Raw genomic sequence first — 14,389 nt, 5'->3', positions numbered from 1 at the left:
CCTCCTATTCCTAATCCCTCCAGACGATCCAGCAAGATACCGTGGTCGACGGTATCAAAAGCCGCTGAGAGATCTAGGAGGACAAGAAAGGTGGATTATGAAGTTTGCGGATGATACAAAACTGGGAGGGATAGCTAACACAATGGAAGACAGGAATAAAATCCAAAGGGACCTGGATAGACTAGGAAATTGGGCTGAAATTAATAAAATGAAATTCAATAAAGACAAATGCAAGATTCTGCATTTAGGCCACAAAAACAAAATGCACGGGTACAGGATGGGAAATACCCGGCTTAGCAGTAGTGCGTGTGAGAAGGACCTTGGAATTGTAGTGGATCGTAAGTTGAACATGACCCAGCAGTGTGATGCTGCGGCAAAAAAGGCAAACGTGGTTTTGGGATGCATAAACAGAGCTATAGTTTCCAGGTCAAGGGAAGTAATAGTCCCACTATATTCTGCATTAGTCAGGCCTCATCTGGAATACTGCGTTCAGTTCTGGGCGCCTCATTTTAAGAAAGATATAGACAAGTTAGAGCGGGTTCAGAAGAGGGCGACTAGCATGATAGCCAGTATGGAGAACAAGTCTTATGAGGAAAGGTTGAAGGAACTTGGCATGTTCAGTCTGGTGAAGAGAAGGCTGAGGGGCGACATGATTACACTCTTTAAGTACCTGAAGGGCTGTCACATAGAGGAGGATACAGATTTGTTCACTGCTGCCCCAGAGGGTAGGACTAGGTCTAATGGTTTTAAGTTACAGGAGCGTAGATTCAGATTGGACATTAGAAGGAACTTCTTGACAGTAAGGGCAGTTTGGCAATGGAACCGACTGCCTAGGGAGGTGGTGGGATCCCCTTCGCTGGATGTCTTCAAGCAGAGGCTGGACAGTTATCTGTGGGAGATGCTCTAGCTGTGGATTTCCTGCTGTGAGCAGGGGGTTGGACTCGATGGCCTACAAGGCCCCTTCCAACTCTATGATTTATGATTCTATGATTCTACACAGCCTGTTTTTAAACCCTCACTTTTCTGAGAGTAAAGCTGCAATGCTAATCTCAGATACTGGGAGTAATCCCCATTGAATTCAATAGGACTTTTAAGTAGACATGGTTAGGATTGTGCTGTAATTTAATGGGACTTTTGAGTGAACATAGCAAAGGATTCTGCTTGTGCTATAAATCTTTCTCTCCCCCTCTAATCCCTTTCAAAATTACCCCCTCTAATCTTATTCTTAAAGCACTTACCCAGGACTTACTTAGGTGTCACTGCTTTTACTACGTAAAAAAAAAAGTTCTGCAGTGGCCAATTGGTTTTTACAATAAGCAATTATATGGGTTATATGTATTTTACATCTCCATTGTGCATTTATGGAGTCTTTCCATCATCCCTGTGAGGTAGGGTTTCCGATTGGAAACCAAGACAGCTCACAACAAGAAATAAACCCCTTTAAAATCCAATGACTATACAAACAATTATAAAGCAGTTGCAAAGCAGTTTAAAGTGGCATGATTCTGAATTTTGGGTTGGGTGATTGAATTTCCTTATCACTTGAGGTTGCAGTCCTGTGCATGCTTCCCTGTTTGAGTAAGCCCCATTGAATACATTGGGACTTGCTTCTGTGTAAACGTGCATAGGATTGCACTATAAATATCTTTACAGGTTGTATAAATAATAAAACATCTTTGACATTCATGCTTACATAAATATGAAGGTGTGAACATTGGAGGGAGAAATATCAATAATTTAAGATATGCAGATGATACCATACTACTAGCAGAAACCAGTAATGATTTCAAACAAATGCTGATGAAAGTTAAAGAGGAAAGCACAAAAGGTGAACATCAAGAAGACTAAAGTAATGGAACTTTAAAGTCGACAATGAGGACATTGAACTTGTCAAGCATTATCAATACCTTGGCACAGTCTTAACCAAAGTGGAGACAATAGTCAAGAAATCAGAAGAAGGCTAGGATTGGGGAGGGCAGCTATGAGAGAACTAGAAAAGGTCCTCAAATGCAAAGATGTATCACTAAACACTAAAGTCAGGATCATTGAGACCATGGTATTTCCGATCTCTATGTGTGGGTGTGAAAGTTGGACAGTGAAAAAAAGCAGATAAGAGAAATATCAACTCATATAAATATGGTGTTGGAGGAGAGCTTTGCGCATACCATGGACTGCGAAAAAGACAAATAATTGGGTATTAGAACAAATTAAACCAAAACTATCACTAGAAGCTAAAATGATGAAACTGAGGTTATCATACTTTGGACACATAATGAGAAGACACGATTCGCTAGAAAAGACAAAAATGCTGGGGGGGAAAGAAGGAAGTAGAACAAGAGGAAGGCCAAACAAGAGATGGATTTATTCCATAAAGCAAGCCAGAGACCAAAACTTACAAGATCTGAACAGGGTGGTTCAAGAGAGACTCTATTGGAGGTGGCTGATTTGTAGGGTCTCCATAAGATTTAATTGACTTGAAGGTACATAACAAAAACATCTCAATAAGTATCTGATTTCATTCTATGGCTGTATAATTTTATTTTCTCCATATATTAACTGTATTTCTCCTTGGGGTGTTCATGATTCCCCTCTGTTGTTTACATCCTGAGGGGCAGATTAGGCTGAGAAATGGTGAGTAGCCCATGGTCATCCAGTAAACATTATATTCATTTCCATTTAAAAAAATAATTAAAATGATTTACATGCAGACAAAGTTTATTAAGTAGATCCACACAATACATATAAAGCACATCCAACTTGCATTTAAAGGACTTGACTTCCCCTCAGGAATCTTGGGAAGTGTAGTTTCCCCCTCACAGTTATAGTTCCCACCACCCTTAACAAACTACAGTTCCCATGATTCTGTGGTGTGATTCATGTGCTTCAGATATGTGTTGATTGTGTTATAAATGAATGGTGTGGATATGTCCTAGGTATGATGTGCATTCATTAGTCAATTCAAAACAATTTTAAAAGATACTTTTTTAAAACCGGGGAAGGGCTGTAGCTCAGTGGTAGGGCACATGCTTTGCATGCAAAGGTCCAAATTCAATCTCTGGAAAAGACTATTGCCTGGAATCCTGGAGAGCCAATGCTAGTCCATGTCATCAGTACTGAGCTAGATGGTACAAAATGGCCTGAGTGAGTATAAGGCAGATTCCTTTGTACCTAAACGTGGAAAGAGGCCCAAGGGCCACAGTGACTCCAAAAATTGGTTTATGTATTTTATTTACAATGTCTATATACCATTTATTGTAAAAAAAAACACCCTCAACACTGTTTACAGAAGGAATTAAAACAATAAAATTACTGGCAAAACAGTTAGACATGTATTTAAAAACATTCAAAATAATAAAACTAATGATGAGTTAAAAACAGATTAATACATAGTAGCTTCTACATGCTGGGTAGGCTTGCTTAAACAAAAATGTTTTTAGCAGGTGACAAAAAAAGTACAATGAAGGCACCAGCTAATGTCAATAGGCAGGGAGTTCTAAAGCATGGGTGCTGCCACACTAAAGGACTGCTTTCTTACAAGAGCAGAACAAGTACTATGTGGAACCTGTAACATGGAAAGCACACCTTGAACTTGGCCTGGTAGCAAATTGGCAACCAGTGCAGATTTCAGAGCAGAGGTATTATGTGTTGATAGAGTCTTACTTATGTCAACAATCATGTCGCAGCATTCTGCACTAACTGCAGCCCCCGGGTCGGGTTGTGCTGCATGATGATTTCTGTGACCTTGGCTGACTGGCTGCAAATATTTTTTTAGTTTTGGTTTTGGTGACGAATCCTGAGGGATGCTGCATTTTCTGCCTTACTCATATGAATCTTGTTGCGGTTGGTATGGTATTGCATTTAGGAAATCATCATTGTCTTTTGTTTTTCTATTTGCATTTCATTTACCTTTAACCTCACTCCCTTACATCCATAGAAGCAACAACAGTGGTCCCATGTAGTCAGGTCAATCCTTTAAACCATTGAAGATGCACCTTGCTGGTTGCATGCTGGTTTGTTTCTTGCCCAATAAAAGAGAATTCACATACTTGGGAAGTGTGGGTTTAATTGCTTTTGTTCCCAAGTTGCTACTTGTGAAGGTTGACCAAACCATGTGTGTTTTCTCTCTGTCAATCATTACTCACTGGAATTAAGTTGGCTGTTGAAGTGAGTTATAACAGCCCACAGGGTAGGCAGAAACGGGTAAAGAATCTTCTTAACTCTTACTCATTTCTCAAACCTCTTTCTGAAGTGAAGGGTCAACTCTGTAAAGAAGTTTGGAGCAGCCATGTTAAAAGGCAGGGGCAGGGCATTCCAGGCAGGGGGTTGCCAACCCTGCTTGAATATGGTTATCTTTGTACAGGATCCCTAGTCAAGCTTATCAATAGCACAATTCAAACCATATCTACTCAAAAGTAAATCCTATTGAGTTCTATGTGGCTTAGTCCCTTAGTAAATGTTTTTAGAATTGCAGCCTTCAAGGACATCCATCTTTACTCCTGAGTGCCGCCATCTAACATCTCCATGACGCTAGACTTCTTTCTTCCTACAATGGTCTTCTGGTGACTGGCCTGGCCTGAGGGCACTTAAAGCCTTCTTCCCGAAAGTAGGCTAGATTAAATGTTCCCTACCCTGGCTCCCTAAGCAGGTGAGAAGGAATGATTCCGTCATTTCAGCTGGACCTGCAAATACCATCTTTCAGCTAAGATTGCTATTTTAATTTCCAATCAGAGAAATGTTTATTTGAATTCTATGCTTCAACCAAGTGTGGTTGATTCTTAATGTATCATGCTTAATGACATCAGTAGGGTCCACCCCATGACATCACTAGGGCCTGCCCCTGAAGTCTTGGCATTTGGGAGGCTTCTGACTTGGCAACCCTAGCCATCACCCAAGATGACAGCGGGGCCATCAACTCCTTAGGGACACCTCTGCTGCCATCTTAGGTGATGTCAGGCATGCATGTACATCACACAGCGTGCATACACTGATGCACTAACATAACAGGTAGATAAGTCAAGCAAGCTTACTTAAGCTCACACTTCCTTTATTGGGGAGTGCCTGGGAGCTTCCGCTCTGCAATCTGTGGCAGCATTGTGTTGCATGACCCAACCCTGCTGTGCACCACAGAGTAGGCTCCACTTCCCATCCTAGGTAGGGGGTCCCTCAGGGGGTCCTCTGGGCCACAGTGGCCCTTGGCCAGGACCCAACCAGGCTACATGCTCACACCAGGCCTGATTATTGTTCTTGGAACTGCATTGCCTAAGATGTTGGGTGGGGGGAGAGAACAATGTGTTTAGCCAGAGCTTTGTTTCCCAAAGCAGAAAAGATTACCTGCTTCTTAAAACTACGCACTGGGCTATGCCTTAAACTATGGTGGCAGGGAACTGTCCCCATATAGGTGGGGGGAAGCCTCTCAAAGCAGTTTACAATGTATTTGGTAGCGCATACAGGATTAAATGCAATATTAATGCCATTTTAAACATTTAAAACATCAATTTCCTTTTTAAAAACTGTTAACAACCAGCCTAAAATATGCAGTCTAACATAATAATAGTGTAACATAACTTAATACCCGGACTAGAATACACAATCTTTATGATTGTTAGTTTCCAATGTGTTATTAATCCCAAATCTATTTATCTATATGATATCAGTAGGATGCCAGACCTTTATTTTGCTTTTCTTAATTTTGAAGGCAGAGGTTCTGAATTATTCTATTTTTTTAACCAATTATTTCTTTCACATGGGTTCACCCATAAATCCGTTCTATCCAATTTCTGCATTAATCTGCATTTTTTTAAGAAGAAGAAGAAGAAGAGCACATATTTTTAAAATGTATTTTGTTCTGGGTTTTTTTTTTAAGTTTGAGCAGAGGGAGAAGAGCAGCAGAAAATTCACCTAATGTGAAAGCCAGGTCAGGTCAGTTTGTATTGGAATTTGCAAAGATCGAATTCCTCAGGTATCCTATTTTAGAGCTTTCATAAAGTTGCCTAAAAACATCTCTCAAAGTATTCTGGACCGTAGTCTTTCTGCTTTTCAAAAAGTGTGTGCGTAGTGGGAAATGACAGGTTTCCCATCATTTATTTTGTTTTGTTTCATTTTCTGTATTCTCCAAGGCCCAGAAATGTCTTCCTATTTATAACCTGTACTATTAATTTGTCTGGTCAAAGCCGCATCTTTTTAAAAAAACAAACCACATTCTGTGGTCTATTCATGTAGGTGTTACAATAAAGAAATGCTAAGCAATATTGGGATATGGTTGTGTTAAATGCAAAGTATATTCAATCTGTGGGAGAACAGATGAGATATAAGATATCTATCCACAACTTTGCACAGCTAGTTTGGAATTTTACGTTGGCTTTGACACTGTAGGACATAGCCTTGTGTTAATTTATTTTCTTCAGGGCTTGTTTCAGCATCAGCATTAGCTAGCATTCTGGCTATTCAGCCAATTTGATCTGATTGCCCTGTGACTGACTCTTGTTTGGAAAACAAGCTCCTGCTTGTACAGTGCCTGATTGGGTGAACACTCAGTGTTTTGTATAGGAGCAATTCTGTTCATTCTTTGGGAAACAGGAATCTCATTTACAAAATAGTTCCTGCCAGTTGGCTAAGAATGTGCATTAACTGCTTGGCCTTTCATCTGAAGAGTAAGTGCTAAAAATTAGCTGAGCAAAACTAACAGCAGTAAAAAGTGTTGGAAAAAAATTAGGCTTACCACAGGGCTACACCTTGGCCTTACCAAGCTATCTGGCATTAAGGTTTCCAACACTCCTTGTTGGACATGCCTTTTGGCCACACAGGCCAAACCATCGGCAAGACAACATAGTGATCGCTATGTATGCCACATTACTATCTGAATACTGCAGGAAGACTTGTTTGCTTAAAAGACATGTTTACTGAAAAGACCTGTACCCCAAAAGACAGTAGTAATGATCCCATAATTAAAAATCCAAACCATGAAGGACTGTAAATGTACAGAGGTACCAAAGAAATTGTATAATCCATACTCTACCAATGGAGAAACTGAAAACCAGTAATGTTTTTATATACATTATACTTTAGAACAACAATGTGTATAATTACACCACAGGTATCCAGAAGACACTGAAGAATAACCAAGCCAAATGTTTAAATCAACTAAATTTTTTTATTTATTTATTATTTATTATTAAATTTATTAGTTGCCCACCTGGCTGGTTGTCCAGCCACTCTGAGTGACGTACAGATAAAACAGTAACTAAAACAATTAAAAATTTAAAAACAGTACAAACTTAACCCGTCCCAAAAGCCTGCCTGAAAAGCCAGGTCTTCAGGGTCCGGCGGAAGCTCATTATAGACGGGGCATGGCGTAGATCATTTGGGAGAGAATTCCACAGGGTGGGGGCCACTATTGAGAAGGCCCTCTCTCTAGTCCTCACCAGTCTAGCTGTTTTAACCGGTGGGATCCAGAGAAGGTCTTCTGAGGCTGATCTTGTTGAGCGGCATCCCTGTCGATGCTGGAGGCGCTCCTTTAGATAGGCTGGCCACAACCGTATAGGGTTTTAAAGGTTAAGACCAACACCTTGAATTGGGCTTGGTACACAACCGGTAACCAATGTAATTTGAGTGAGCTTCAACTAGAATAGGTTTTCCTCATTCCATTAATGTTACATGCATTCACAATGTACCCTGCATTTCACTCCCAGCCTCTCTTCTAAAAATCATTTCAGAATTGGCACATGTGCAGCTCACCAATGAGTGTGTGCATTTTTCCTTACATATGCATATTGATATTAATTAAATAAAATCATATCAAGATTACATTTTTGTTTTCTGTCTCCATCAGATGTTCCTCTCCATGTGATGCCAATCACATAGAGACAACAAAACTACATGTGCTCACACCAGCCCTACTGCCATGCCCCATGCCGGCCCCTCCCTAACATGGTTGATGTGTTGAGGGAAGCCTGATTAATGCATGTAGGCTGTCCCTAGGAGTTGGAACCCTCAGTATGCAGCATTCAAGCTCATGGAGACCGTTTAGTTGCATTCATCAGATCTTCTCTCAACATATCAACAGTGTGGGGCAAGTGTGCACAGCCCCGTTAATTCTCTCTACCCACTTGAAATCATATGGAAAGAAACACCTGGATAGGGCTTGTGATTTAGTTAATATATGCATTTCATTGATTTATTATTTATTTATTTTATTCGATTTATATACCGCCCACAGCCCGAAGGCTGTCAGGGCGGTGCACAACATAGGATAAAATACAATAAAATCACAAAAACAGTAGAGCATAAATATTAAACAATAAACAACCTAATATACATTAGAAGCATTAAAAGATAGATTAAAACGCCTGGGAGAATAAAAAGGTTTTCACCTGGCGCCGAAAAGATAGAAGTGTAGGCGCCAGGCGGACCTCATCGGGGAGACTGTTCCATAATTCGGGGGCAGCCACTGAAAAAGCCCTAGATCTTGTTACAACCCTCCGAGCCTCTCTGTGAGTCGGAACTCAGAGGAGGGCCTTAGATGTTGAACGTAGTGAACGGGTAGGTTCATATCGGGAGAGGCGTTCCGCTAGGTATTGTGGTCCCGCGCCATGTAAGGCTTTATAAGTCAAAACTAGCACTTTGAATTTAGCCCGGAAATGGATAGGTAGCCAGTGCAAACGAGCCAGAGCAGGTGTTATATATGCGGACCGCCTAGTCCTCATCAGCAGTCTAGCAGCTGCGTTTTGCACTAGCTGTAGTTTCTGAACTGTCTTCAAAGGCAGCCCCACATAGAGCGCATTGCAGTAATCCAATCTAGAGGTTACCAGAGCATGCACAACTGAGGCGAGGTCGTCACTTTCCAGATAGGGATGTAGCTGGGCTACCAACTGAAGGTGGTAGAACGCATTCTGTGCCACCGAGGCCACCTGAGCCTCGAGAGACAGGAATGGATCAAAAAGAACCCCCAAGCTACGAACCTGTTCCTTCAGGGGGAGTGTAACCCCATCTAGAACAGGTTGAACATCCACCATCTGGTCAGTGAAGGCACTCACCAACAGTGTCTCAGTCTTGTCAGGATTGAGCCTCAGTTTATTAGCTCTCATCCAGTCCATTATCGCGGCCAGGCAGCGGTTCAGCACATTAACAGCCTCACCTGAAGAAGATGAAAAGGAGAAATAGAGTTGCGTGTCATCAGCATACTGGTGACAACGCACTCCAAAACTCCTGATGACTGCACCCAGCGGCTTCATGTAGATGTTAAAAAGCATAGGGGACAAGACCGATCCCTGCGGGACTCCACAATGGAGAGTCCAGGGTATCGATCCATGCTCCCCAAGCCCTACCCTCTGGAGACGATCCACCAAGTAGGAGTGGAGCCACTGCCAAGCAGTACCTCCAACTCCCAACTCCGTGAGTCTCTCCAGAAGGATACCATGGTCGATGGTATCAAAAGCAGCTGAGAGATCAAGGAGAATCAACAGAGTAACACTCCCTCTGTCCCTCTACCGACATAGGTCATCATACAGGGCGACCAAGGCTGTTTCAGTGCCAAAACCGGGCCTAAAACCGGATTGAAACGGATCTAGATAATCGGTTTCATCCAAGAGCACCAGGAGCTGGCTGGCAACCACCCGTTCTAAGACCTTGCCCAGGAATGGAACATTCGCTACCGGTCTATAGTTGTTCAAATTATCTGGGTCCAGGGAAGATTTCTTCAGGAGTGGTCTCACTATTGCTCACCTTTTGTTACCTTTATTGATAACAAATATTACAGTGATTGTATCAAGATGGCCCTTTGAACTAACTTAATTAATATATATATGCTTAAAAGACATGTTTATATACATATATATATAAGCAGCTGATGAAGGCGGAAGCTGAAACGTTTTGTTAATACAATAAAAACCTCTGTTTGGTTAATCACAATTGTGTTCAGATAGATAGATAGATAGATAGATAGATAGATAGATAGATAGATAGATAGATAGATAGATAGATAGATAGATAGATAGATAGATAGATAGATAGATAGATAGATAGATAGATAGATAGATAGATAGATAGATAGATAGATAGATAGATAGACTGGTCTACAATAGTAACCTGTAAGATATTACCTTGGCAGGATTTGAAAGAAATGGCTTCATGAACCATTTGGAGGGGCATGGTGGGCCTAGCTGACTCTGTCAGTTGGAAAGCCAGATACAAACTGATAATGGTAGCATATTGCACATGAACAGTAGTCTGAGTGAAGTCTGGAAATCTAAAATGGAAGAATGGTAGATTGTTAACTTATCAGTACCACCATGATGAAATATGATGAAAAGCATCCCTAATTTTAACTATTTCTAAACTATATACTTTTGTTAATCTGTTAGTGGCAACATGCTAAACATTAACAAAAACAGATACTGTTTATTCTGACATTGTTAATTTTGAGAAAACAAAAAGGAAATTATTTGATTGAGCGTAGCTTAGCTCGGGATTTTAACAGTTCATTAAATATGCATGAGATTCCTTGGTTTCAAAGAATGAACAAGATTCTGGTTATTGTCTTCTGGGACCTTGCTATAAGAGCAGATGAGTTCATAGCTTAGGCGCAGCCTTTCCCAACCAGTGTGCCTCCAGATGTTGTTGGACCACAACTCCCATCAGCTTCAGCCAGCATTGCCAATGGTCAGGAAAGATGGGAACTGTGGTCCAACAACATCTGGAGGCACACCAAGAGTACAAAGTCACAAAACAATATGTGTGTGGCAATGACATTGCAATGGTATTTCAGATGGAGATAATTAAATAAACTTAGAATCAGAGACTGACTTTCCCCAAAAGTGAGCTGCACTCATTTCAGCAAAGAACAGGAGAAGGCATTCAGAAAAGCCTCAGAACCTGAGTTGTGGCTGTGTGCCTGATAAGAGATCAAGCAGAGCTAGAGTTGCCAAGTCTCCAGGTTTCACCCAGAGACTCTGGATTTTTGGGGTCCTCTCTGGGTCTTCAGATGAGTCACATTAATCTCTGGAGTTTCAGCTTTCCTTTTTTTAAAAAATTAAGTTTCTAAGTGGTCTGGTTCATGATATACACACCGAAATATCAGCCAGCCCCCTCCCACCACCTTTGTTAAATGAACTTGTAGCTGGCTGCTCGAACCCCACCCTTTCAGGTTTGTAGCCCATAAGTGAAGTCAGGGTTGTGACTGACAAGTGATTGACCTCGAGGCAGTAGCTAGACCCCATTGTACGGCCAAAAAACGGTTGCTTTTCCTGCTTATCTGAAAATCTCATAAATTGAGTAAGTATATAGCTTTCAGCAGTACTAGAAGTCTTTTTCTTCCTTGTGTGCAGGAGTCAAACAAGTTTACATTTTCCTGGGCTGTTGAAGAGGGCAAGGGTTTGAAAACCTTCCCAGTATGAAGCTTTAATCAAATACTTGCTTTTCTGGGAGTAAAGCTGCAATGATAATCCCACATACTCGAGTAAACCCTATTGAATTCAATAGGACTTACTTTTGAGTAGACATGGTTAGGATATTAATGTGTGTGGCTTGAATACATACGCAAGCAACATATTTCAGTTTTTTATGTTTCTTATGAACATTTCCCAACATAAAACCAATGTCACTTTACAATAATTGATTTTGATTTTCAGTGTTTCAAAATAAAATATCATACAGAACAAAATTACAATGCACCATTTGTAATTCAGTAATATAAGATCATTGGTCGGGGGTCGGGGTACTTTTGCAAGGCACTGTAAATATCTTTACAGGTTGTGTAAATTATAAACATATTTGACAGTCATGCTTATATTTCTTTATACTATGTTCCGATAAGTATCTAATTTCACACTATGGTTGTACATTTATTGCTTCCTCTACATTTTAAGTGTGCCCTTCTTCCTTGGGGAGGGCATGTTTCCCTCTATTGTTTACATCCTTAGGGGCAGATTAGGCTGAGAGATGGTGAGTAGCCCATGGTCACCCAGTAAACTTTATAGCTCATTTCCATTTTAAAAAACTAAAACGATTCACATCCAGGCGAAGTTTATTAAGTAGTGCCACACAATATATTTAAAATACATCCAACTTGCATTTTCCATAGTTCTGTGGTGGGATTCATGTGCTTCAAATGTGTGTTTAATGTGCATTAAATGAATGGTGTGGATCTGTCCTAGGTATGATGTGCATTCATTAGTGAATTGAAAACAATTTTAAAAGATACTTTTTTTGAAAAACTGGAAGGGCTGTAGCTCAGTGGTACGGCACATGCTTTGCATGCAAAGGTCCAAAATTCAATTTCTGGAAAAGACTGTTACCTAGAATCCTGGGGAGCCAATGCTAGTCCGTGTCATGAGAACAAGGCAGATTCCTTTGTGTCAAAAAGTGGAAAGAGACAAAAGGGCCACAGTGACTCCAAAATTTATTTATGTATTTTATTTACAACATTTATTTATTTATTTATTTATTATTTGATTTATATCTTGCCCTTCCTCCCACTAGGAGCCCAGGGCGGCAAACAAAAGTGCTGAAAACACATAAAAACATCATAAAAACAGACCTTAAAATACATTAAAACAAAACAACTTTAAAAACATTTTTAAGGAAAGCTTTAAAAACATCTTTTAAAAAGGGTTTAAAACATTGGCTTTTAAAAAAAAAAAAACATATTAAAAGCAATTCCAACACAGACGCAGACTCAGATAGGTCTCAACTTAAAAGGCTTGTTGAAAGAGGAAAGTCTTCAAAAGGTGCCGAAAAGATAGCAGAGATGGCGCCTGCCTAATATTTAAGGGGAGGGAATTCCACACGGTAGGTGCCGCCACACTAAAGGTCCATTTCCTATGTTGTGTAGAACGAACCTCCTCATAAGATGGTATCTGCAGGAAGCCTCACCTGCAGAGCGTAGTGATCGACTGGGTATATAAGTGATAAGACAGGCTTTCAGGTATCCTGGTCCCAAGCTGTATAGGGCTTTGTACACCAAAACTAGAACCTTGAACTTGGCCCGCTTTATATACCGCTTTATTGTTAAAAAATCTCAAAGCGATTTACAAAAGGAATTAAAACAAAATTATTGGCAAAAACAGTTAAAGACAGGTATTTAAAAACATTCAAAATAATATAACCAACAATGAGTTAAAAACAGATTAAAAAACACAATAGCTTTTACATGCCTGTGTAGGTTTGCATAAACAAAACTGTTTTTAGCAGGTGCTGAAAAGAGTACAAAGAAGGCATCTACCTAATGTCAATAGGCAGAGAGTTGCAAAGTGTCAGTGCTGCCACACTAAAGGACTGACTTCTTACAAGAGCACAAGTACTATGTGCTCCCCGTAACATGGAAAGCACACCTTGAACTTGTCCTGGTAGCAAATCAGCAACCAGTGCAGATTTCAGAGCAGAGGTATTATGTGCTGATAGAGTCTCACTTATGTCAGCAATCATGCCGCAGCATTCTTCAGTAACTGCAGCCCCTGGGTCAGGTTGTGCTACAGGCTGATTTCTTGGCTGACTAGCTGCCAGGAATTTTTTTAGTTTTGGTTTTTGGTTAGGAATTCTGACTGGTTGTGGGATGCTGCGTTTTCTGCCTTACCCATAGGAATTTTCTTGTGGTCGGTATGGTATTGCATTTAGGAAATCATCACTGTCTTTTGTTTTTCTTTTCGTATTTCCTTCATTTACCTTTAACCTCACTCCCTTACATCCATAGAAGCAACAACAGTGGTTCCATGTGGTCAGCTCAACTCCCTTAAACCCACTGATGATGCACCTTGTTGGTTGCATGATGGTTTGTTTCTTGTCCATTAATGGTAAAAGAAAATTCACATATTGGGAAGTGTGGCTGCAATTGCTTTTGTTCCCAAGCTCTTGCCTGTGAAGATAGACCAAACCATGTGTGTTTTCTCTCTGTCAATTATTACTCACTGGAATTGGGTTGGCTGTCAAAGTGAGTTTATAGTAGCCCACAGGGTAGACAGAAAAGAGTAGAGAATCATCTTATTCTTACTCATTTCTCAAATCTCTTTCTGAAGTGAAGGGTCAAATCTGCAAAGACGTTTGGAGCAGTTAAAAAGTAGGGGCAGGGCATTCCAAGCAGGGAGTTGCCAACCCTGCTTGGATATGGATATCTTTGCAGAGGATCCCCAGTGAAGCTTTACCAATAGCACAAACCAAACCATATATCCTATAGAGTTCTATGGGGCTTAGTCTCTTAGTAAGTGTGTTTGGAATTGCAGCCTTCAGAAGCTTCCATCTTTACTCCTGAGTGCTTCCATCTAACATCTCCACAACACTATGTTCTTTTCTTCCTACAATGGCCTTCTGGTGACTGGCCAGGCCTGAGGGCACTTAAACCCTTCTTGCCAAAAGCAAGTAGGCTAGATTAAATGTTCCCTACCCAGGCTCCATCTTTTAG

General features: G+C 40.6%; 1 protein-coding gene across 1 annotated transcript in view; it reads left to right on the top strand.

The window, feature by feature from the left end:
- Window positions 1-14,389, top strand: part of CSMD1 (CUB and Sushi multiple domains 1) — a 1,745,606-nt gene that overhangs the window by 224,030 nt on the left and 1,507,187 nt on the right. The window lies entirely within an intron of this gene.

This window comes from Rhineura floridana, chromosome 4 (assembly GCF_030035675.1).
Source record: "Rhineura floridana isolate rRhiFlo1 chromosome 4, rRhiFlo1.hap2, whole genome shotgun sequence".
Lineage (NCBI taxonomy): Eukaryota > Metazoa > Chordata > Lepidosauria > Squamata > Rhineuridae > Rhineura > Rhineura floridana.
This window is presented reverse-complemented; position numbering and strand designations above follow the sequence as displayed.